Source organism: Saccopteryx bilineata, chromosome 1 (genome assembly GCF_036850765.1).
Source record: "Saccopteryx bilineata isolate mSacBil1 chromosome 1, mSacBil1_pri_phased_curated, whole genome shotgun sequence".
In the NCBI taxonomy this organism is placed as follows: domain Eukaryota; kingdom Metazoa; phylum Chordata; class Mammalia; order Chiroptera; family Emballonuridae; genus Saccopteryx; species Saccopteryx bilineata.
In genome coordinates, this window is record NC_089490.1 from 363,513,728 (window position 1) to 363,537,387 (window position 23,660).

A 23,660-nucleotide genomic window follows, 5' to 3' on the forward strand; every position below is an offset into this window, starting at 1 on the left:
TCAAAAATGGAGATGAGAATAACCCAAAGATGTGAAAGTGATGCTGACAAAATTCAAAAGAAAAATTAGCATACAATATGAATGCGTATACTTTTTCATATACTTTATTCACATAGTTACTGATAACATTAATGAGTTTTCCATGTGGACATAAAGAAGAAGTTAAACACAAAACTTTACAACTAAGACATGGCTAATTATGATGAGCTACTTTTCATTCTTTCCCCACTATGCATGAGGATTAAGAGTCCCTAAATTCACTAGTCCCACCCACTTTAGGTTGCTATATATATTTGTCTTTGAGAAAAAAAGCTTGATACAAAATGCTACACAATTTAGAACACACAAGTATTCAGTGTACTGTGACTACCTTAGCATCCCTGTAAAACAAAAAATATGCAAAAAGCACAAAATAAAAGCATTCTCTGGAGCTGTTGTCTGTAAAAGTTTAAAGACTAACATCAGAAAAACTGAAAATTTATTTTAATAATGCCAATGTTTTATGAAAAATAAAAATCAAATACAACATATAGTTTACTTGTTTCAAGATTTAAATTCTTTTTTAAAACTCAATATGCAGGATGGGGCAAAATTAGGTTTATACCTGTTCATATGGAAAATAATACAATAGTTAATAAGTAATAATATGAGAATGAACTCTCTGTTTGTGTACTCATAACTAAACCTGCTTTTGCTCCGCCCTATATTTACTCTCAATATGAATCTCTATAGTTAGAAAGCAAGACAGCTAAGACACTTTAAAATATCGGTAGTCCAATTTTCCTCCAGTGTGTATTTGTATCTTTAAACTCAAGGGTAAAAAATATTCCTGAGACCCACTTAACTAATATGCTGTGTTCCAAGTTAGTTGCATTTTATTCAGTGGCTATATTTTTTCACTTTTTATTTATTTTTTCTTGGGTTTTTACTTCCTAGTAAAGAACTCAACTCAAAGTCCTAAAGGAAAATATTCTTTAAAGCATCATAACTAATTTAATATTGCTAAGGGGATGTTTTTAAACTGTTTTATAGAACATTCATATCTTTTTTTTGCTCCTTTACTCAGCTCCAGAGCTTTTCTTTTTAATGGAGAATTTCATCATATTTTTCGTAGCATTATCAACACTGTGAGTCTCCAGTGTGCCTAAGCAGTGGAAAGGAAAACAGGAGGTTAAGGCCATTGGAAACTGAGGCCTTAACTTCTCCAGCCTGTATCACCACCATGGCCTTTTCAGGAAGTGATTATGTCATAAAGTCATATAAGCTGCAAAATCTCAGTAGGCGTGTTTAATTTGGAAGAACAAATTATTAAACACCTAAAAACTTCCAAACCAAAAATAGAAAAGAAGGCTTGTGGGCTCAGAGAAAAGGCATTCAATTAGTTACTAGAAAATATGAAGTCCTAGATTACAAAACTACAAAGGACAAATTTAGCATCCCTACTTGAGAGCTATAAAGAATAGACAGGTTGTTGCTGCTACTACTCATTCTGCTAACTATTACTGTTTCTTCATCATCACTGTATAATAATTTGTATTTCTTCCAAAAACGTGAATTACTCTGAGGGTTAATTTATATTCATGTTATCCCTGGATTAAAAAGTTATGGAATATGCCAACTTTACAGTAGAAAAACTTAATTATAAATATGAGGCACCTAAAGCCTTGTAACAAAGAAGGGAAACCCAGAAATAACAGATCTAAAAATTTCCAGATATTGCCCTTTCTCTAAGACCATGCTTGCCAATTCAAGAGAGGAAAGGAGTTCTTTATAGTGCAAGATTTAAGATTTTATTAACTCATAGGCCTGATCATCACTTCATATATTAATAAGACACGTTTTAATTTTCAAACTTAGTTGACATATTTGAAGGAAAGCAATAATTTGAAAAATTCTTCTGTACCTTAAAATGATTCACAATGCCCCTGGCCACAAAACTTAACTAAGAAAGAGAAGTACAGTGGTTAAGCTGCTAGCCTATGGCCACATCACAGTCATGATAGACATGGCTTTTTGGAGTCACAAAGACACAAATATGAGACATTTCGGTGTCAGACCTACAGAACAGTCAGTAATACTATCAAATGTTTTCTCGAGGCCCAGTGCTTTTCAGGATGTTACCTCAAGCAGCCTACCTCTAGTCATCTTTTAAGTCATAGCTCAAAGGCCGCCCCTACTAAAAGCTTTCCTTGACACGGGTACTTTCGCTTTTATACATATCTCCATTATAGCGACCAGCACACTGCACAGAATCACTGTGCTCAGACCTTCTCACTAGGACTATGTATTTTCATCTTTGAAATCATGTTAACCAAGTGGTTCCCACCTTTTCACCGCCAAGGATCATTTTATTAATCCCCCCTCATAAACCCCGTATTTTGAAAGATTGTTGGTTATCAACTAGCCACAGTTATTATGTAATAATTAAATATTTTTATTAATCAAAGACATAGATAACTAATGTTTAGCACTTCTGATCAGCATGGTATTACTCATTACATTGGTTACATGGGAAATGCAGCATTGGTTTGGCTCTGGAAATAAGTATGAAGATAAAATAAATGAGTACTGACATTACATAAAAGAGACTGGAAAAAGGGGGCCAAAAAAGCCAGCCCTAATTTATGACATACAAGCTTTGTTTGTAGTGAATAATACCCTGAAGCAAAATCCAACTGAAACATTTATTTATATCAAGTAGGAAGTTAGACAGTATGACTGGTAAGGTTATCTACTCTGCATACCTTTTATTGAATGAGGCAATGAAAATGAAAGCACTTTGAAAACTGAGTTCTATAAAATTGAAGAAAATTAAGGACCCTTTTTGTGCCAAGGTTCTACTACTGATCACATAACTGCTGTCAGTTAATTCTAACACAATTGTCCGGAACTATTCTATACACTTCTATGTACAGTATCTTCAAGTTTAACCTTCCTAATAACCCTACCTGATCATTCTATCACAATCTTCATTTTAAAAATTAGGAAATTTAGACTTAAATTACATAACATTTTCAATGCCACAGAACTAATTTAGGAAATAAGACTTCAAAGGAAAAACTCAAGAAGTAAAAATTGAAAGTTTAATTTTGGTTTTTCCACATGCAAGTCTATCATCAGATAAAGAATATATTATTCAATTTCTTCTTGAAAGCAAAAGAAAGCAGATTTAGATGTGTATATTCGGCATAAAGAACTTCCTGGTGTTAATCACTGAAACACATAACCAAGAAAGATTATAAAATCTCTTTCTTTGCAGGCTCTCAGAATAGAGAACTTCTTACTGATTACAATGAAGATAGCTTGATCAATACACCCTTGGAGGATGGAGGATGACAAATGAAATGACCTGTCAAAATCTCTTCTAATTCTTTGAATTGGAATTTTCTCAAATTTGAGAGCTAGACATCCAAACTCCACATTTAGTCAGTACTCTGTCCCAAGTCTGCCGGACTACTAATGAATTGTCCTTTATAGGAAAGAAAGGAACATGTATTGCTGTCTGTATTTCATAAAAGAGGAAAAGAAACAGATTATGTAATTTGTCAAAGACTACATAGCAAGTATGTAGTGGAGCTAAAACGGAAAGTCAGATCTTTATAATTCTGAAGTATGGTACCACTTCAACAGTAATAGATAACAAGTATCCAATATTTATTTTATGCCAACCACTCAGTTCAGTGTTTTCTATTCATTTATCTCATTTAATTGTCACAATAACCCTATTGTGTAGACATTATTACTCCCACCTTAAAGATGAAGAAATGGGGGTGGGATTTAAAGATTACACTATATTGGGAGTGAATGGGGCAGCTAACTTCTACATAGAAGTTTCATTGCCCATGGAGATAGCTAGAGATTATTTCTAAGAAAATAACAACATTCCTGCCCTTTGATATTTTTTCCCAAAAAAAGAACAATGAACTATTCTCTCTTAATTAGGAGCATTCTTCTCCAGTTCTACCAATGACCTGTTTAGCATCATAACTGTGCCTAAATTTCCCCACCTACCAAATATTAAAAATCTTCAATAGAAGAGAAAACTCTTAAAAAACTAAAGACAGCCTGGCCGGTTGGCTCAGTGGTAGAGCGTCAGCCTGGTGTGCAGGAGTCCCGGGTTCGATTCCTGGCCAGGGCACACAGGAGAGGCGCCCATCTGCTTCTCCACCCCTCCCCCTCTCCTTCCTCTCTGTCTCTCTCTTCCCCTCCCGCAGCCAAGGCTCGAATGGAGCAAAGTTGGCCCCGGCGCTGAGGATGGCTCCTTGGCCTCTGCCCCAGGCGCTAGAGTGGCTCTGGTTGCAGCAGAGCGATGCTCGAAGATGGGCAGAGCATCGCCCCAGGCATGCCGGGTGGATCCCGGTCAGGCGCATGCGGGAGTCTGTCTGACTGCCTCCTCATTTCGAGCTTCAGAAAAATACAAAAAAAAAAAAAAAAAAAAAAAACTAAAGACTGTAACTTCAAAAATGCTCCTCAATATACCTAGAACATAGTAAGGGTTCAATCACATTATCCAATAATCTGTTTGTAAAGTATAAAAGCAAACATTTGCAACCATGCTTCAGAATGAGTTCCATCTGAAACCTATGCTCCTCATTAAAAAAAAAAAAATCTATTGCATTTTCTGTTTTCTTTTTTCCACATATTGTGTTTGTGTAGTTGTAAAAAGTAAAGTATCTTTAATTTGCTTTGTCTGATTTTAAAGTATTTTTCAAAGAAGCAGAGAGACTGTGCTCAGTAAACTCAAAATCACAAATAGCACTAAAATCTCTTTTTGCATTTGAATGGATACATTCAAGTTAGTCAATTCAATTAGTCTCTTTAAGGTGACTAAAACAACAAGTTATTAAAGTAGCAGAGATAATAGATCACTTCAAAGGTTATCTTGTGAGATTTTCAGAACAGAAAGAGATCAAGGAAGAACTTGAAATTAGAGAATACAGAATGTTTGCATAGACACACATGATATAATGTACTTTGAATTTATCTTATATTTGTTATGCAGGTATCATCACTGAGAAGCATCAAATCAATATACTTAAGTAATATGTTCCAAAACAGTTCAAAAACACAAAAACTCTGAATTCCATTATATTACATTAGGCTTTTTCAATACATGATGCTTAAATTCAGAGATATCTTTAAAAAGCTTTACGGACCAGGAGCGCTTGGTAAATAAAATATACCAGTGTATTCCTTGCCACATGCACCAAAACAGAATATTCATAAATAGAGCACAAATACAGAAATAAAAAATCTAGAAAATTACAAAGCTGCATATTCAAGCTAGTTACCAAAGGTGCAAAATTTTCTACAACATGTACAACACTGAACTACCAATTGTTGGAGGGTTTTTTATATTTCATTATTCTATGCCAAATAACTATAGGTTAAGATGCTAACCAGTTCTTTGTAAATAGAATCAAACATCTCCCTAAAAATGCAAAGAGATAACTCCTTAGATAAAGATTTCTGTAATTTCAAATAATTGTTTTTCACTTGAAGGAGTAAAAAAGAGAATGCTACTACACATTTTTTCGTGCCATTAAAAGGTAAAGAATATTTCAGCATTCTTTAAACATTGTAAAAAGGATTTTTTCCCAATATCATGTACTGTGCAAGTTAGTGAGGATTACTAAACATATCAGCATTATAGAGTAGAAATAACTGAGCATTTGATCTTTTAAATGTATTTATTAATTTATAATAGATTACAACATCTACAATTAACCTCAGAAAATAATTCACATCTTTCCTAAAATTGAAAGTTTTTTTGAGTGAATAGTAAAATATGAGTGACATATAAGGGGTCTTAGAGGAGCAAGAAGAGAATCTGAATATAAACAAGCCATCATTCTGGTAAAAGGAAATACAAACAACTGGAATAAAAATAGTTGATGCACAAAAGCCATAATGAGGGGGTAGCTCAAAAAATAACTTCTACTTTGAATGGTTTGGATGAAATACAAATTATCCACAGAAAAGTGTGGACTGGCATAAATGTTTGTACAAAATTATAAGTGTATTTCAAGAAGTATGCAAGAAGCAACCGCCTGCATGATGCACAAGGTCCCGGCAATGCTCTGTTTAAGTGCTAGTGCACAGAGTCCAAACCACTGCATTTTAATTACCAGGCAGCCTCAGATATATTGCCTTTGATATGGAAATGTTCTTGTTCTCTCATCTTCACATATGGTCTCATGCACAGAAATCTTTATCTGATTCATAAAAAATAAACTAGAATCCAATCTCAACACCTGACCTCAGTGCTTAGAAGTTTTTTACTAAGCATGGTGTCACTATAAAAAGAATGGCTAATATTGGTGTAAAGTTGGATATTTTGAGCACTGATATGAAGGATTTGCAGTTAAGAATTTAATCGATACTGTTTCTCTGAGGTTTTAGGGTTTCATGTTCCTTTTTTGAGACTACCACAGATTTGAGGAAAAACAGACTGGTACCTTTTTTTGGAGGTGAGAGAGTCCATAATATATTTAAATGATATTTCATCTTACAACCTCCACACACATTCTTCAATTGATATTTATTATCCCAATTACAACAATGGGTTCTTAAAACTTGAAAAGCTCTATCAAAAACCGTAACACAAGTTTAAAACAATTTCCAGTTTGACTAAAAGTCTAAGCAAAATAATTCACTGAAAAGCTTTTACCCTCTTCCACAGAACAAGGAAAATAAAAATACTTTTCCCATAAATGAATAATGAATATGTAATGAGAGAATGGTGGAAGTTTCTGATATAACTCTTACCAAAACAATTAGTTTTCAAATCATAGTTGAGGACCCCCAAGTGAAAAGGATAAGCTATGCATTTAAAATGTGCTTCCATGTAATAAAAATTACTTTTCATAGACTGTACTGGAGCAGCACCTTTTTTTTACTTGAGTATGTTGATATTCAGAGTATAATCAGTAGAAAATGCAGACTTAGAATAAAAATATAAAATGTTCAATATATTATTTTCCCTGTTAGGAAAGAAAAAATAGTAGAAGAGAGCCATATTTTTTAAACAAGAAACAATCCAAATGCAAATATAGTCTATTTCCTCCTCTGAAAAGCAATGAATATTTGTTCACATTTTAGCACATTTCTATAATAAAATCTGTTTTATTAAATCTCATACACCTACATAACTTAATTCTAAAATAACCTAGATTAATTTTTTAAAACCAGTCATATGACCCATCTAACCTCATGACAGCAGATAATACGTCCCATCTGCAAATCATCTTGCTGTGTGCTATCTGTGTTTTATCATTTCTAGTACCTGTCTGTGCCTGATATGGTACTCTCAGACACATTAGCTTGATGGAATGCTTCACTTGACTTCAAAAATATTAATTGATATATATGTACCCCTAAACCATATTTAAACAAATAGCTCTTATTTGTTTAAAAACCAAAATTTTAGTTGTACTGTACTACACTTTTAGAGAATGCCGTTGTAAACAGTAAAATAATATATATGAATTCTCTCAATAACAAAAGAATTATTTCAAACTTAGATATATATAACCTAACAAAACTGAAAATTACAGAAAATGTCAAATGTAAGATTTAACACTAATATATATTAAACCTTTATATTAAAAGAAAATCCATTTATTCCAGTACCTATCACGCTAATTGAAAAAGAATTATTTAAAACATTGCTAATTTCCCCAATAGAAGATGGGTATGAATAGCAATTTTATCAGTGACCAATAACTCAGTAATTCCTGTTAAAAAGTCAAATAAAAACAAATATAATGTCAGCAAAATTTATCATGTATGTATTGAAAGTAATGTTTTAAAGCCTTATAGAAAAAGGATTTGCCAGGTGCAGTAGCATATTTTAAATATATGCTTTTCCCTTACTAATAAGAATATCTGTTGCTTTCTGCTACTAATGAAAAAATGTCCAACAGGCAATAGAATATTCCTATCAGATGTCATTTCTTTGAGTTAGTGTTACTGAATTCATTCTAGGATCAAGTTAAGGTATAGAGACTGACAGTGCTTTATTAATTAATACTTTTTACATTTACCTTTCTTTATAGTATAATGTTGTGTATAGTTACACAGTACACTATCATAGGAGTTTGTATCATGCTCCACAATAATAAACTCATAAATTTTAAAATATATATACACCAGGAGAAAGTTCCTCCTTATTGATTCCAAAACAAACACTAAGAATAGCATTAAATAGGATGAACAATTTAAAAAAAAAAAAACTCTATCTTCTTTTGCCACTATATGTAATAGAATGTGGTGGGAAAACAGAGGAGAAAGAGGGTGTTAGCAATACATGAGAAAAGCAACTGAGGATGTCAGTGTGACTAGAGAATTAATGACCTAGCATTTACCTAGATCCTGCTTACTTACTGCCTTTGGTCATGAACTAGATCTAGTAAGTGTGGTACATACTTGCTTGCTTTCAGAGTCTGAAGAATTTTTTTGTTGTAGGTTGGTTGGTTAGTTGGTTGTTCTTGTTGTTTTAGGATACCGATGATCTGTCTTGAGTTATGAGGTTTTCAAAATGTAGGAGAAAAACAAATCTACATGTCATTAGGCCTAATGCCCATCTGCTCACCTAGGTCTATTTGGAAAGATACTCTCAAAAGTATAGAATCATACATTTATGACCTGGTAAAGTTTTTAAAATTCAATCATAACTTTTCCCCTACAACAAGAAAATGAAATATTTCACTGGTTCAATAGAAACCAAATGCAACTAAATAAAATTGTATCCCCATCTCCCACCTGAAAGGTGAACTCTTGCTACCACAGCAAAGCTAATCTTATCCCACTAAACTTATGGATGGTTTAGGATGTTTGTTGTCTGTTTGTTTTAAAATAAAGAGAATCATCTAGTAGGTATTAGACATCTGAATGGCCTAGAAACAAGGGGAGCAGGGAGATTGATGAAAGTACCTAATGCTGAGTGTTGAATTCCACAGTGACTGCACATGGTAACAGAGGGAAAGTCATGTTTATGGCTACAGAAATCTGGTTTCCCGCAGAGTGAGGCAAAAGCACTCTAAGGATGGGATCTGAGAAGCTAGGTGAGAAACTCAAGCACCCATCTGGATACAGAGAAGACAAGTCACTGCTGCTAAGAACCCCAGGCTGAACAAGAGTGAGACAGGGAGAAGCAGCAGCTCTTCCCAGAAGCAGCAGCTCGCCCCACAGTGAACACTAGCAGCCCCAAGCGGCTAGGCCTGGAGGGGGAAAACAGTCGCTGCAATCAGGACACAGATACTAATTAGTTGAGCCACTTCTGGGGTGGGGTGGGGGGTGGGACAAGAGGGAGCACACTGGCAGGTGAAGAATCCAAACTAGAAGCCTGAAGCCCCTGCCCAACCCAGGATACAATGCCAAGCCGGGGCGGGTCCTACTGGATTAGTGCACAGAAAGGGGCACGACCAGCACCCCGTCCGTGGGCGGGGTGTGGAGAGCAGGTATAGTGCCAGATTTACACTGCATCCCCTTTCCTCATTCAGCTTCGCCCTGCCGCTGGTGTCCGCTTTACCCCTCCAACTAGTAGTTCCCCTCAACTGAAAAACACAGACAGCTGAGGAACAGGAAAAGGAAGAGAGATAAATCAAAGACAAGGCTGCACTGTCACAGTCTCCGAGCGCTGGGGCCTCCCAGGGCTGTCCTGGCCGGTTCCGCCCTTCTTCGGGAATCCTGCAGCCCAGAGCAGAGCCGAGAGGACCAGGTCGGCCAAGCCCGTGCCTATGGGCCTCGGGCCTCGGGGACGAGGTGCTGAGTGCGCAAGCTAATTATACATGTGGCATTTGGGCAGCCGACTGACCAGTGACACCTTACCTTATGAGGAAACGTCAACCCAAGCAACTGTTCAAAACAAAATGCCATCGCGGGATCAGCTTCGCCAGCTCTTGGCCGGTTCGGGATTGCTTTTCCCACAGCCTCTCACACTTAGCGAAAGAATGTGGCCTGGGGAGGCCAGCCGTGGGCGGGCGGACCCGCCGGGGGGGGGGGGGGCAGGCGGGGCAGTCCTGGCCAGGTGTCCGACCAGTCCCCCCACTCCATGGACCAGCTCCCGGGCCCGACCACTTGACCTTTTTATTCACCAAACCCTCCTCCTTCTAGAAATAGACTGGGCGGGCTGTGTCTGTTCTCCTCGGGACCCGGGACCTGGGCATGTGACTATAAAGGGCAAAAGAGAAGAGACCCTGGGGAGGCGGGGAGAAGGGGCACTCTCGCATCCCAACTCCACTGGGCGGCTGGCTGGGCCGCCCAGCCGGGCGAAGGGCCGGCCACAGGAGTGCGCGCCAGGGTCAAGCGCCCTGGACATGGACGTCATCCGAGTGCCCCACTGACAGTGCCGCGGGAGGTCCAGAGCCCAGCCCAGTTCGCCGCAGCGACGGCTTCGGGCCATCTCGAGAACGAAACTTCAAGCACGGCCCTCAGAGGAAGTCACACACAGAGAAGCAGCCGGGACAGCCCAGCTCGCTAACAGCCCAGCCCCGCCAGCAGAGTTGTAGACTTATTTTTAGTCCCCAAATAGGGGCAGCATTCAGTATCTGACAATCCATACAAACAGACATTTTCAAACTTAGCCTAAGAGAGCTTAAATAAAACTCGAAACACGCAGGCAACAACCACCTTTTATCTGCTCCGAACACACCAATTCTCCTTTTATCTTAAAGCTCCGCGGAGCGCCCGGGAAACTGTCCGGGAAACGGGGCTAATCTGTCCTCCGCAGCCGCGGGCCGCTCCTCCTGGCGCCCGAGCACAACCCCAGCAGCCTTTGCACCAGCCCCTTCCCTCTTCTGACCGGCTCTTTCAGGGAGAAGGAAAAAAAGCAGCTCCCCCGGGAGCGGCCCGGCTTGAGCGGGTGGCAGCGCCGCCCCCGGCCCTGGGCCGAGCCGCAGGGCGGCGGAGCTCGGTGGCTCCGCGAAGAGCGCAGCGGCCGGCGGGCCCCGGGCGGGGCGCCGAGCAGGACGGAGGGCGCCGGCGGGGCTCGGGGACGGAGCGGGAGAGCGCAGGGCGCAGAAGTGCCGGCGACTGTGCGCGGGGCCCAGGGGCTCCCGGGCCGAGCCCGCGCCCTGCAGGGCTGGGCGGCCGCTAACACACGCCCCCGCGGGGCCCCGCACTGTTGCCCTGGAGTCCCGGGCAAAGAGGGCAAGAGATTAACACTTGGGTTTCTGATTGTCTTGGAATTCGGTTTGTTTATTCCTAAAGAGATTATAAAAAGTCACGTCCAAAAATAAGGGTAGGGGAGAGGACGAGAGAGAGCTGAGAGAACTGGAGGCAACTCGCGCGGGTCCCAGGAAAGTTGCGGCAGAGCGGCGATGGGGTGAGTGTGGAGAAGGGAGCGTACGGGTTTTCTAGCGACCCGGGTTTTCTTTGTAAACTCCTCCCGGGAAACTTCACCCCAGCGGAGAGTGTGGCGGAGATCCTTGACTCTCGCCAGCCCTCGGCCAACGTCAACCCCACAAATAGCCGAAGTTTCCAAACCAAAATGGGGGTGGGGTAGGGGTAGCCTTTAGAAGCCCAGAACCCCAGTGGGTCCTCCCCAACTCCCGCACCCCGAGCCTGGCTAACACTGAAGCGCTCCAGAAAACTGCGGCGTCGCAGTCACACCGCGAACTAACCCAACACTTTTCAAGAAAACAAAATATTCGCTGGGAAACTTACTTTGCATTTAGTCTCTATTCTTTGGGGGGATGCGGTTTAGGTCGGCTCGTAAGGAAAGCTCGTTTTGTCCAGGTTGGATATTGTCTACTTATGGATCAGCCCTTGGGTGAGGGTTTATTTTAATTTATGGCTTATGCATTCTTTTAAGGTCGATTTACATGACCTCCGGCTACAACTAAGACAGCCGAGGAGGGCACTCCAGTCGTCAGTCGGCCAAACCCACAATTAAAACAGCCCTCCCCCTAGTCTTGGTGTTCCTGGGACTCCCCCGGGGTAAGCTAGCTGCCTGCTTTTCTCTTTTTTTCTCTCTCTCTTCTTTCTTCATTTGCCTTTTTTCCTTCTTTTCCTTCCAAACATTTCTTTGTTTTTTTTTTAACATCACGAAATAAGATGTTATATCAATTTGAAAGTTTCGGTATAACTTTCTCTAAACCCAAGCCTGCAGCGATAACGATACCGCGCTCACAAAGCCCTCAGGATGCTGCCCTCTCGTGGTAACAAAGAGCATCGCCACCCAGCGGTCCTGAACCCTCACAGAGCACACCCGCTGGGAGAGCAGAGAAAACTACACATGCAGGCACACAAGCCTCTTACATCACACACTTGCGCAAACTTCAATGAGATACCTACCTCGAACTTCACGGAGACTTAAAATTTCATTCTCTAAGCCACCTGACTTCTTTCTCATATCATTCCCAGTTACACAGATTAGAATATCTCTACGGGAAGGCAGAGGAAGAGGAATAAGGTGGGCCGAGAGGGCGGACAGATTTCCGGACGAATACTTAGGATGGCGATAACAGCTTTCTGTTGTCAAAGGTTGCGTTGTCTGTCTCTCTCCTGCCCTTTTCGCCTTAGTGTCCTACGCACAGTTATCTACAGCTACAACATGTGTTTTCTCGGGGTGGATTTGGGGCTGGGGGAAGGGGGTGGCAAGAAAACCAGAAGCCCGCCACGCAGATCTGTCACCGCCTCCGGAACAAGGCACAACTCTCCGAGAGGGGGACGCATCCTGGGGACCCGCGCGTCCACCAGCGAGCGGCCGGCGCTCGGGCCCCTTTCTCAAACTCCACTCCCCCCTCTCCGCCGGCCCCGCTGAGCGCCCTCCTCCCGCCCCCCCCCCCCCCCCCCCCCAGCCTAGCGCGGAAACCCGCCCGGGCTGGGCGGCCGCGGCTCCCGGCAACCCGCACCCTCGCAGAGCTCTGCGCGCTCAGCCCCATCTAGTCCCTCCGCCTGTCCTGCCCCAGCCCCTCCGTCCCAGCTCGGGAAAACTGACCCTGGAGCTGCAGGGAAGGGCAGGAGCGGAAGGCGCTGGGGGCCAGCAGCCCGGCCCGGGGCTCCTGCCCCTGCCCGCTCCGGCTCCCCAACAGGTAGCTCGCAAACGGGCCGCGCGCTCTCGCTCTGCCTCCCTCGCTCTCTCGATCACTCGCTCCGTCCCGGTTACCTGGGCGGGCTCCAGGATGGTACCGCACGGGAGGGTTCCTTGTGCGCTGCGCCGCGGGAGTAAATGGCATTAAAGAAAAAGGGAAAGATACAAATAAAAAAAAAAAATTCTTAAGGAAGGGGAGTCGATGCTAGGTCAATTAGCATAGCCCCAGGAGCAAGGGAGCAGAACCCCCCCAACGCCGTGGCCCGCGCAGCCCGTTAACTCAAGTCTGCGGGGGTGTCTTGCCCCGGGCCGGGAACGCTGACCCGCAGAAGTTTGCCGCCGGGGTGCCGGGAGGTGCGCGCGGAGCGGGTGGACTAGGGGTTTCCCCCTTGAAACAAGTGAAGGCGATGGTTAGTGCTGTCAATCTTGGCAATCAGTGTGAGCGGCCATGTCGTAAGTATTCAAAGCATTTCCCGTCGTGCAACATCAGAAAGTGAGTGGCCAGGGCATTGATCTGAGCGAGGGAGAGGAGGCAGGGCTCCCCTCCCAGACAACACAGGCAAGATGAGACAAGAGGCGAGGGAGGCGGCGAGCCAGGCAGGGAAGCTAGGAGGGAGGAGGGAGGGCCGGGGGAAGGAGAAGGAGGGGAGAGCGGGAGGCAAAGGCATGAGAGCTGGAGAGAGAGGGCAGAGATCGGCGACAGAGGAGGCTGAAACTGTGGAAAGCTCCTGGGAAGAGAGGGTGAAGCGACTACTAGGAAGGAATTGAAAGGGGACAAGATAGAGGGAGAGCTGGGGTCAAAGGGGAAGAGTGACAAGTATTAGGTGGGAGAGAGGGCTGAGGAGTCAAGAACCCAAGGAGCATTACTAGGACAGGGGCTGCTGGGAGGAGGAGTCAAGAAGAAGGCAAATTGAAGTGGGGGAAAGGTAGACAACTGGAAAGAAAGACAGGACAAAGGGGGGGGGCAAGGTAAAGTGGAAGAGGAAAATGTACAAGGTGGTAGTTTGTGCTTTGAAAAAGTTATGTGATGGAGGAATGAATGGGCTGAAGGTTAAGAAGTACTGAGATGGAGAACTGGACCACAAAAGTGAGACATGAGAGATATAGGGAAGGGGAGGCCCTGGGCTGAAGCAGACCAGGAAGAAGGAAAGAGGGGTGAATATTAGATAAATAATAAGAAGGATAAGGAAAATGAAAAAGAGGAATAGTTGAAAGAGAATAAAGAAAGATGCAGGAAGCAGAGATAATGAAAACATGCCAGTTAGTTGGATCTGAATAAAGGAGAGAAGACAGTTATGTGTTAAGAGATGCAGACGAAGGAATTGAAAGAAAAAAATAAAAAGTAATCAACATAGGAGATTCCTAGTTTATGTAGGTGGCAATGTTCTGGAGACTGTGTGGATTATGGAGTTTATGGATGAAAATTACCATAAACAACAAGATGTACAAATAACCAAAGAAAAATTATTATACCTTTACAACAATAAATAAAACAGTTCCACAGGAATTATATGAATAAGTTTGTGTTACATGGAATTGGGTGGGTGACATGTGTATTATCTCAACTTTGTATAGTTGAGATAATAGATTTGGAGAAGCAATTTCAAGAGAAATGACTTGGAAGTTATAGAAGAAAAGAATTTCAGTCACCCAGGACAGCATGTAAAACTTCATAGCTCAGATATAGAAAATTATGTTAATAAAAGACTTCTCCCCACCAAAAAAACACACACACACAAATTAAAGATTCTCTTTGAGGCATGTGTAGGATAGACAAAAGATTTGAAGGGTATAGAATGACCTACAGAAGCAAGACCTGGAACTTTATCTCCATGCAAAAAAAGCTAACGGACTGGAAAGGGAGGGGATGATCATGAAGTAAGGTAGTAGAGAAGAAGAGTAAAAGAGACAGATGAGAAAACCAGCTCTCACAGTAACAGACACAGAGCTAACTGTACACAAAGTGTACAAGGTGAGGTTGGCCTACCTTAACCAAGGCCCAAAGAAAAAGACTAGATTTGAGAAACTGAGGTGAGTAGAGAGTCAAAATTACATCAAGGTAAAAAACTGAGAGAGAGGTTCTGACATACTAGCATAGCCTGCAGAGGTTTGTGGAAGGAGCAATGCTAATTCTGTAGAAACTAATAAGAGATGACCACTTTGAGACACTCCATAAAAGATATTTTATGAAAGAAGATATGGACCTGGAGAGAGCGGTCAGGAATTATGATTCAAAAAACCAGAATACAGAATATTCATGGCAATCTAAAATTGTCAATTTAAGGAAGATCTCTCACGGGTTAAGTGATGAAAGATAAAGGGGAGAAAGCCACATTTTTGTTACATTAACTCCGAGGAAGATTGAGATAATAAGCAAGCACAAAGATGGAACAACTAAGGCATCAGTAATACACTGGCTTCCTAAAGTATACTCCATGTTTGGTTTCATATGGCTTCTAGACAAGAGAAGGGAAAGGATAGAAATCAGGGTGGGGATGACCACCTCCAGTGAGTGGGGCAGAAGGAATAGCTAGATGCGTCTACCCCTATAGGAAATATGATGCTTGAGGATTGGTAGCTTGGGAGCTGAAAGTTAAATGACTTGATGACTGTTGGCTGAGAGATGAACTGTCCCCCCAAAAGAAATTTTGTGTCCCATTGCCCACAGTGACTTTCAGGACCGAAAAGTCCGCCTTTAGGTACCAGAACCTAAAGGCAAGCAAAGAGAGTGCATCTTGCATTCCCAGTCCTTCCACCCGTGCTGCCAGAAATGCCACAGGCCCCTTGACCTCCAAGGCCCAAAGGGGCAAACCCAGACCGGTATTTTTAGCCTAGACTGGGGCCATTCTCTTCTGGGACTTGCTTGTGTTTTTGTTTTTGTGAATAGTGTGGCCGGCCCAGCGCTCAGATCCAGAGCCTCACGCTCTTCCGCAGCCTGCCCTGGTACTCAACCACGGGGCCAATCTCTCCAAAGCCTAAAGACGTCAGAATCCAATAACCTGTCTTGATGCTTGTAGGGCAATGATCAGAGGTGGTACTCTAAGTTCCAAAGCCTGAATCCTCAGGGAAGAGCCACCGTGAAAGGTGAAATATCCAGGACTGAAACGCTGGGGTTCGACTGAGTTCCTCAGAGTTGCTGCGACAAGTTTGGCTTCTCAAGTGCCAGCGCATCCGTCTCTCTAAATCATCACATAGCGCTCGGGATCTGGGGGTTAAGACCGACCCTGCTGACAAGATGCAGGCCGCTGGCCGGGAGGCAATAAGGGGGAAGGGGTCGACAGTATCAATATCTCTGGTATCCAAGGCCCTAGTAGTGGGCCGCAGTGGACCCTCCGGGAGGGAGTGACAAGAATCCCCTTTAGAATTTATCTAATAAACTGATACCAAAGTAGACAAATAAAGTGGAACCTGGAGCCAGTCCTAACACTGAACCCTAAAGGGAACTAAAGTTTGGGGGTCTCGATGCACTTCAAGCTATACACGGGGTGACACGTGGCCTTGGGGGTTGGGGGTGCCTCAGGGTTCCCTCTCTAGCCTCCTGCACGACTGCTCAGTGCAAGGGTGCGGCGAAGAGCGCTGAAGCAGGCGGGGTGCCGGACTCTCCACCTGGTCCGCACTGGCCCGGGGCTCCGGAAAGTCCCGGAAGTGGCGGAGGACGCCCAGGCTCCGCAGCTGGATCCTGGCGCACCCCGGTTCCCTTTCCGTGGGGGTCGGAGCCCGGCGTGGCGCCTGGAGCCCAGGCGCGAGCTCCGAGAACCAGGAAGAGAAGGAGGGACGAGCAGATGGGGACTGACTTACCTGCCCGAAGCTGTCGCTACCTCAATGCTGTCCCGATGTCCCTGCGCACCGCAACCAACCAAGGCACCTGGGCTTTGCTAAGTTTGGCCTCGCACCTCCAGAGAAGAGGCGCGAACCCACAGAGGCAAGAAGCGTGCGGTTCCTGAAGAGGTCCCCCTGGACTTGGGAAGGGTAATGCAAGGAATTGTGCTCGACAAGTTAATACTTAAAGCACCCACGCAAAAATCAGAACGACTGTTAGAAACCTCCAGTTCTCACTTTGCTAGCCCCCTTACACCAGCCGGGAGGGCCGTTCAGATCTACAGGACTTCGTCTTAAGGTCGGTAACTTCTTTCAGGAAGGGTTCTATAGCTACTGGATAAACCAGGCAGACGTAAAGGTCTTTACTTTCAAAACACGGGGAATGAGAACTTTTACTGAAACGAAGAGTCAGTGAAAGCGTATGAAAAGCCAAAAGGGAAGAAGTTGAAAACTTTAATTACAGCATGGAGAAAAGTTTGAGCAATTGGTTTCCTTAAACGGGGATAACGAGCATGCCAACGCGCCAGCAGTCCCTCGCACTTCGTTTCAGTTTGGTGTAACCAAATAACCCACGCTGCCAAATACCAGCGCCCTGGGGACTGTGCCTCAAGGGGTCGGAACTCGTGTTCAGACAACAAAAGCAGAAAACAAACTGTGAATAATGCCCTGCGTTCTATTAGACGTCATTTTGCAAAAAGGACAAGGCATTGTCCCTCGACTTGAAATGGATAGAGAAGAACATTACATTTCATTTGCATCTGTGTGTCATCCTGTTGGGAAGACCACAGAGGTAGCGACAGTAGCAACAGCAGCCCCGTCACAAAGGAGGAGGGGAAAAGTGGTAAAAATGCATGAACTTTTTTCAAAGAAAAATAAAGATAAATCAAAAAGAAGTTTTACAGCTCTGTCTCTCCTGGCTCAGGAAAGTTCATTTTAAACGTGCTCCTGCTGTCTAAGGTGCAAAGCGGAGGCTAGGGGAGTGCGTGGCTGGAATCTGCATGCTGATAAGAGAAGGCTGGTGTACTTACAGTGACAGAGGGCAGGCTGCGGGAGAAAAGCTGTTTGTGTTAGCCTGCGAGCTACCCGGGCTGCAGTGAGCGCAGAGGGAGGAGTGGGAGTGCCAGGCTGCGTACACCTTCACCGCGTCTCATTACATCTGCCAGCCTCTCTCTCCCTCTCTTTCATTTCCACATTCCCTTTGTTCCTGAAAAAAAAAATCTACACGTCACATCAGAGTCCCCAGATGCAGTCTACACCAAAGAAAAAAAATGAATAATTCAATCAAACTGTGCATAGTCTCTAAGGCAATAAATCTATTGCACTTAAAGAAACGAAGGGTAATTACCACCATGGAATTAGAATAAGGCCAAAGACCCGAGATGTCGTTGAGTCTCTGGGTAAACTCCCCGGTCAAATAAAGTTTCATTTATTTAATCCTTTTGACATCTCAAACGAAAAGTCAGAGGTAATTTTTAAACTTATTTTAGAAGGATATTGGCTTCTTTTTAAACGTGTTTTAGAAGGGGGTGAAAAGAAGAAGAGGAAAAGCTTAGGGCGCATTACCCTGCTCAAAAAGCCCCCAAAGGAAAGAGCACAGAGCGAGCACAGACAGGAACCAAGACAATGTGCCCGTGGTGCCTGTTCAGGGTCCATCCCTCCCCCCAAACACACACACACTCTCTGCCTCCTCCACTCCCCTGTAGTCAGACCAGGATAGCCCACCACTCTCACCAGCCACGGCAGTTCAGCACGAGAGGAGCTGGGATCTAGAAACTTACCTGCAGCACCAAGACCTACGAGAAAGCGCGCTTCCCTGCCACCACCCCATGCCACCCCCGTGCACCCTTCCCAAGTCCTGTACCCATCCACCTCTTCCATCTGCTTAGGGGAGACTGTAAACGGGACCCCCCCACCACCACCACCCACAATTGAATGGAAGCTCTGTACTGTACCGACTTCTGGAATTGCCCTGGGTTGAGTTTAAGGAATGTCTGGAAAGAAAAAGGGGGAGGACCACGAGGGGGGTGCAGCTCCAGCCTTGCCCAAGTTGGTCAGAGGCTGCGTGAGGCAGCAAAGAGCCCACAGGACGAACACGCTGGGATGCAGGCGGCTATGGAACCCTCAGTGCTAGGAACCGTGTCCTGTCCTTCCGGAGGTAAGAATGTGTGACTGGTGCACGTTTGTTCTCTCGCTGTCTGTGTGTCTCTCCTCCCCACCCCCAGGGACCCCTCCCTCCCACTCGGGTCAGCCGGCATGCACACCGGAGAAGGGCATAGCACGATTAAGGGCTCTATTTTCCAGGTCTCTCCACTCATAAATTATAGTGTCACTGAAACGAGATGAGCAAATCTTCTCCCGTTGGCAGCAGCCCCCAGACCCGCTGTCCCTCTGCGGGTTGCGCACTGGCCACGGCATCTCGGGCCGCAGAGCGGTCCGAACGCCCCAACCTGCCGGGACGCCTGGCCCGCAGGCTCAGGTGATGCGGGAAGAGACTCGCAGCGTCCCAAACGGGTTCCGCTGACAGTTTCACCCGATCGCCACCTCCCGCCTCCTCTGCGCGCACGGACACACACACACACACACACACACACACTGCCATTCTGCCATCCAGGCCGAACTCCTCATCTAAACTCAAGTCCCTTTACAGTCAATTCAGCCGGCTTGAGAGCAGCGGGAAAACCAGGATGATACGTGGATGATCTGCCAGGGTGCCAACCGCCCGACTTGGCCAAGCTTTGTTTACGTGCCTAAGTCGCCACCTTGAGGTCGAGGGAAAGACTGCACCTGGCTCCTTCAGTCTATGAACTTGGCTAACACCGGCCCCGCAGCCTTGGCGACAGCCAGGGACCGCTCTAAAGGGAAGCAAAGAGAAGGAGCGCCGCGAGCGGTCGGGCAGGCGAGGCACGCCTTGCCCTGCCAGCCCCGGACTGGGAAGAGTGAGGACTAAAATTGCACACTAGCTGAAACCAATAACCGGGGACCGAGCGAAGGCGCACTCTCCCAGCAAAGTACAATGCTTTGGGATTAACGATTCTGCAGCTGTAAGGCAGGCGTTGCACCCCGAAACTTCAAGCACGAACTCCCAGGGCACTGGCAGAGGGTCAGACAGCTTTCAGGAGGCTAGGCATCTGCTCTGGTCCTGGCCAAGAACCGAGCTCCCTCTCGCGTGGACCTTAGCTCAGCACGGACTCCACATTCCCCGGGCGCCTCTCCAGCTTGCTCTCCACTCTCGGGGCAGGAGACAAAGGGACTCAGGGACACTGCCAGACCTGAAGTCACTAGCTCGGATGGGGGGAGGAGGTGGGCTCCCGGGCAGGAGAGTTCCCGGGAAGGAGAGGCTCCCTGAGGAGCACTGCTCTCTCCTGAGGGGGACGCTCTGGCAACACCACCGCCTGCCGCGAGGGCTGGACAGTTAACTCTATAGTCGCCCATTTCTCAGGAAATCCATCCTTCTGGTGGTCTAACAATGCATTCGGTAAAATAATGATGGTTGTTAATTATATCAGAGATTTTCAACTTTCCCACCCATACCTCTATTGAATCCTCTTTTCACACACCGTTCTTTTTGTGTTCACACCTTATACTATAAGGATACCAGGCTCAAGAATCTCCTAGCTAAGTCCTGAAATAACTTGTGTTTGTTCTTTGTTATGCCTGGACACTGCCTGCGAGGTCTGGGGACGTCCTCAAGGCCGCTCCAAGCCCATTCTCCTCCGTGAACTGGTCCCCAAGGGTGCCTACTCTGTCCCTGTACTTGGGTGCATAGACATTGTTTAAGTGAAATGTTTTACAAAAGGATAATTTTATTTATTTCAAGAAAAAGGATGCTCAGAAACTATCCTTTGTCATCTGAGTCCATAAATCACCCCTGACTGACTCCAGCTGGGGTCTTTCAGTATTTTAATCAGCATAATAATAGTTAATAAAATAAATTAGAATTTAAAAGAGAACCACAGTAACCCGGTGCTAATAATAATAGACAACAGGAAACGTCTTTTCAAAGAAGAGCAACAGGCCCCTAAGCCAGACCTCATTCCCCTGTTTCATGCCACAGCCTAGCATATTAACATTGGATTGCTCCTACGCCCATGTGGAAAGCTGAGTGTTATTGAATACAGCACTGAATTTTCCCAGGGAATCCCAATTATAGAAACACCTGTGTTAAGTAATGCTATTCTGATCCACTATGAAAACCTTAAGTATGTAATAGCCCTCAAATCATCTCATTTCTTAGTTGCAGTGGGCCAACCTCATGAAGGAACATTAGACTTGTACAATGCCCCCAAGAGCCTTATTTCAGAGGTTCCTTGGTTTTAGCATACCTAATCCCGGCAGTTTGTCCTCTCTTAGATGGAAGGCTATACACATGAAGCCTAATGTAACTGACAGAAACTAAGCCTGGATAGAAAGCTTCATTTAAAGAAAAATCAAATCAAGGCCAATGACTATAAAACTGGAAACACATGGCACATATACAGTCAGGCACCAACGACACGATCTTTAAATTAAAATCCTAACAACATGGGAGAAGTTCTCATTATTCTGTATATGTTTTGCTTTACTATAAATAGAATATCAATAGCCAAATATAATGAAATAAAACCACAAGAGAAATGTGGTAGAAACCAGAAAATTATAAACCTCTACCAATTCCCTCCAAAAATACACATCAGACCTAACATTTTAAAATGCCAGACCCTAATATTTTTGATATGTTATCTGAAAGAAAATTATTTATTAAAGAAATTACTGTTTTATAACTTAAGGTTGCCAAAACTAGTGCCACTAAAAGATCTAGATGAAAAGTGAAATGTTTATCTGTCATCCAAATGTTTGTCTTATAGTGATATATAGAATTATACTTCTAACTAAAAGTGATCTAGATAAGTAAGCAGGTATATCACTAAAACCACAGAAAGAAAAGAATATGATAAAGAGTTATAGGAAAATTCAACCACAGAAATAAACTTTATTCACTAAAATTCAGAGTATCCCACAGGATAGCATCCTTCTGAGATATGGTGTTTCTTTTTCACCATCAAGTAATATTGCTCAAGTATTTACATTCTTTCATAGGTGCCTCTCTCTGTTTAAAGAAATACCTCTTCCCCAATCTGAGGCTTACAATTCACTAAGATGACTACCAATTCATTTATTACACATTTTAGCCACACCAGAAATATTTCATAAATCATATAAATCCATTCCAGTGCCTAACAAAAGATAAGCAAGGAACACAAAAATAATGCTGTAAAACTGCTCACTGTTAAATATCAAACAATGCCTGACCTGTGGTGGCGCAGTGGATAAAGTGTCAACCTGGAAATGCTGAGGTTGCCAGTTCAAAACCTTGCTTGCCTGGTCAAGGCACGTATGGGAGTTGATACTTCCAGCTCATCTCCCCTTCTCTCTCTCTCTCTCCCCTCTCTATAATGAATAAATAAAATATATATTTTAAAAAAATCAAACAATAAAACAATAATTTACTAATATTATACTAGTGTTTTAAAGTTTGATGATTTACCTCAGAAATGTTATATTTTATATATTGTGTTAGCATTGTTTTTAAAAACTGAATTTGACTAAATTCTCTAAGTTCAACTTTTACTACCTAAAGATATTTCTTCCAAATACCAGATTGCTATTTTTAAATTTTTCTAAATAGAGAATTTCTTTTGTGTGTGCATGTTTTAAAATATCACAGTTATGTTGAAGACTTTTGCTTGGTTTCCACATTTTTATTCACATTTAAGTATTTACCAAGTGCCTAATATGTGTGAAGCAAATAATTGTGTTAAGTAAGGATCCATCTTTTACCCTATTATAATTTAATAAATATTAATTGAAAGCCCATTAAACATATACTTAAAGTTAATATTTTAAAAGTGATTATTGCAACAGAGCCTTTTCATTTAGGACACAATGTATTATTGCAAACGCCTTCTTAGTATATCATTGCCAGAAATATTCCACTGACTTTAATGGCTCGATTATTGGAACAGAAAAGGCCTGGGAAAGTAAAGCAAATATTTCCTTAAAAAATAAGTATGACAAGAGACTTGGAGCTCTAAATTAATTGTTTCTTTGGCTAACAAATACCTTTTCCTTATATTTTTTATCACTGCACATTTCAATATGGAATATGCCTAAAAAAATTCTGAAAATGATTTGGAAAGAGACACTATGTTTAAGTCTATATTTATCATGCATCTTTTTTAGGTATAATATAGCCTGTGTTACTAATAATTTTAATTAATCACTACAAAGCAATGTCTTCAAAATATCTACAAAAATATTATAATCCTAAAAGTGATTTTTAGAAAATAAATGCAGTATGTGTGTATTTTTTAAATGATAAATAATCTAAAGAAAAAAAGATAAACATATACAACTTCTTCTTCTTGATAGGATTAAGAAGATTCCAAAGAAGTATTCAAGTCCCCAGTTTTCCTCTCAATTAACAATGAAAAACAGATGTTTACAAAGCTGTTTCATATGCTGTCTTAAAAGACGATAAAAGATGGTTTGTGGATAGCAAGAAGGAAAAGCCAGATAACTGCTTGCCGGGTGTATATTTAAAAAGCATTTTCATTGGCTTAGTTATTGTTAATAGTGAAAGAAAACATTTTGTGCTGCACATACTGTATGACTGTGACTATTAAAAAAAAACTGCCATCATAAAGTCCTCAAAAACTCTTAAGATGTAATTTACAGAGATAATAATAACACAGAATTATTTCACTTCTCTGAATGCTATCTATTTGCATACCAGGACTGTGTACAATATACTCATAATGCACATTCA

The 23,660-nt window shown here is 43.0% G+C and overlaps 1 protein-coding gene and 1 long non-coding RNA gene across 8 annotated transcripts in view; one reads left to right on the forward strand and one right to left on the reverse strand.

Annotated features, from left to right (window-relative positions):
- Positions 1 to 13,560, reverse strand: part of SOX6 (SRY-box transcription factor 6) — a 650,826-nt gene extending 637,266 nt beyond the window's left edge. For 3 of the 7 annotated variants that reach the window (XM_066251030.1, XM_066251027.1, XM_066251026.1), the window contains exon 1: positions 13,112 to 13,560. The gene's annotated coding sequence lies outside the window, so the exon portion shown is untranslated. Of the gene's footprint in view, positions 1 to 9,831; positions 9,929 to 11,667; positions 11,743 to 12,943; positions 13,025 to 13,111 lie in introns of those variants that run through there. The other 4 variants (XM_066251024.1, XM_066251022.1, XM_066251029.1 and 1 more) reach the window with 3 other exon arrangements.
- Positions 11,253 to 23,398, forward strand: LOC136318548 (uncharacterized). Its single transcript, XR_010728086.1, has 3 exons — positions 11,253 to 11,326; positions 11,816 to 11,940; positions 23,264 to 23,398. It is a non-coding gene; the product is annotated as an uncharacterized lncRNA (long non-coding RNA).
- Positions 23,399 to 23,660: the final 262 nt, after the last annotated feature.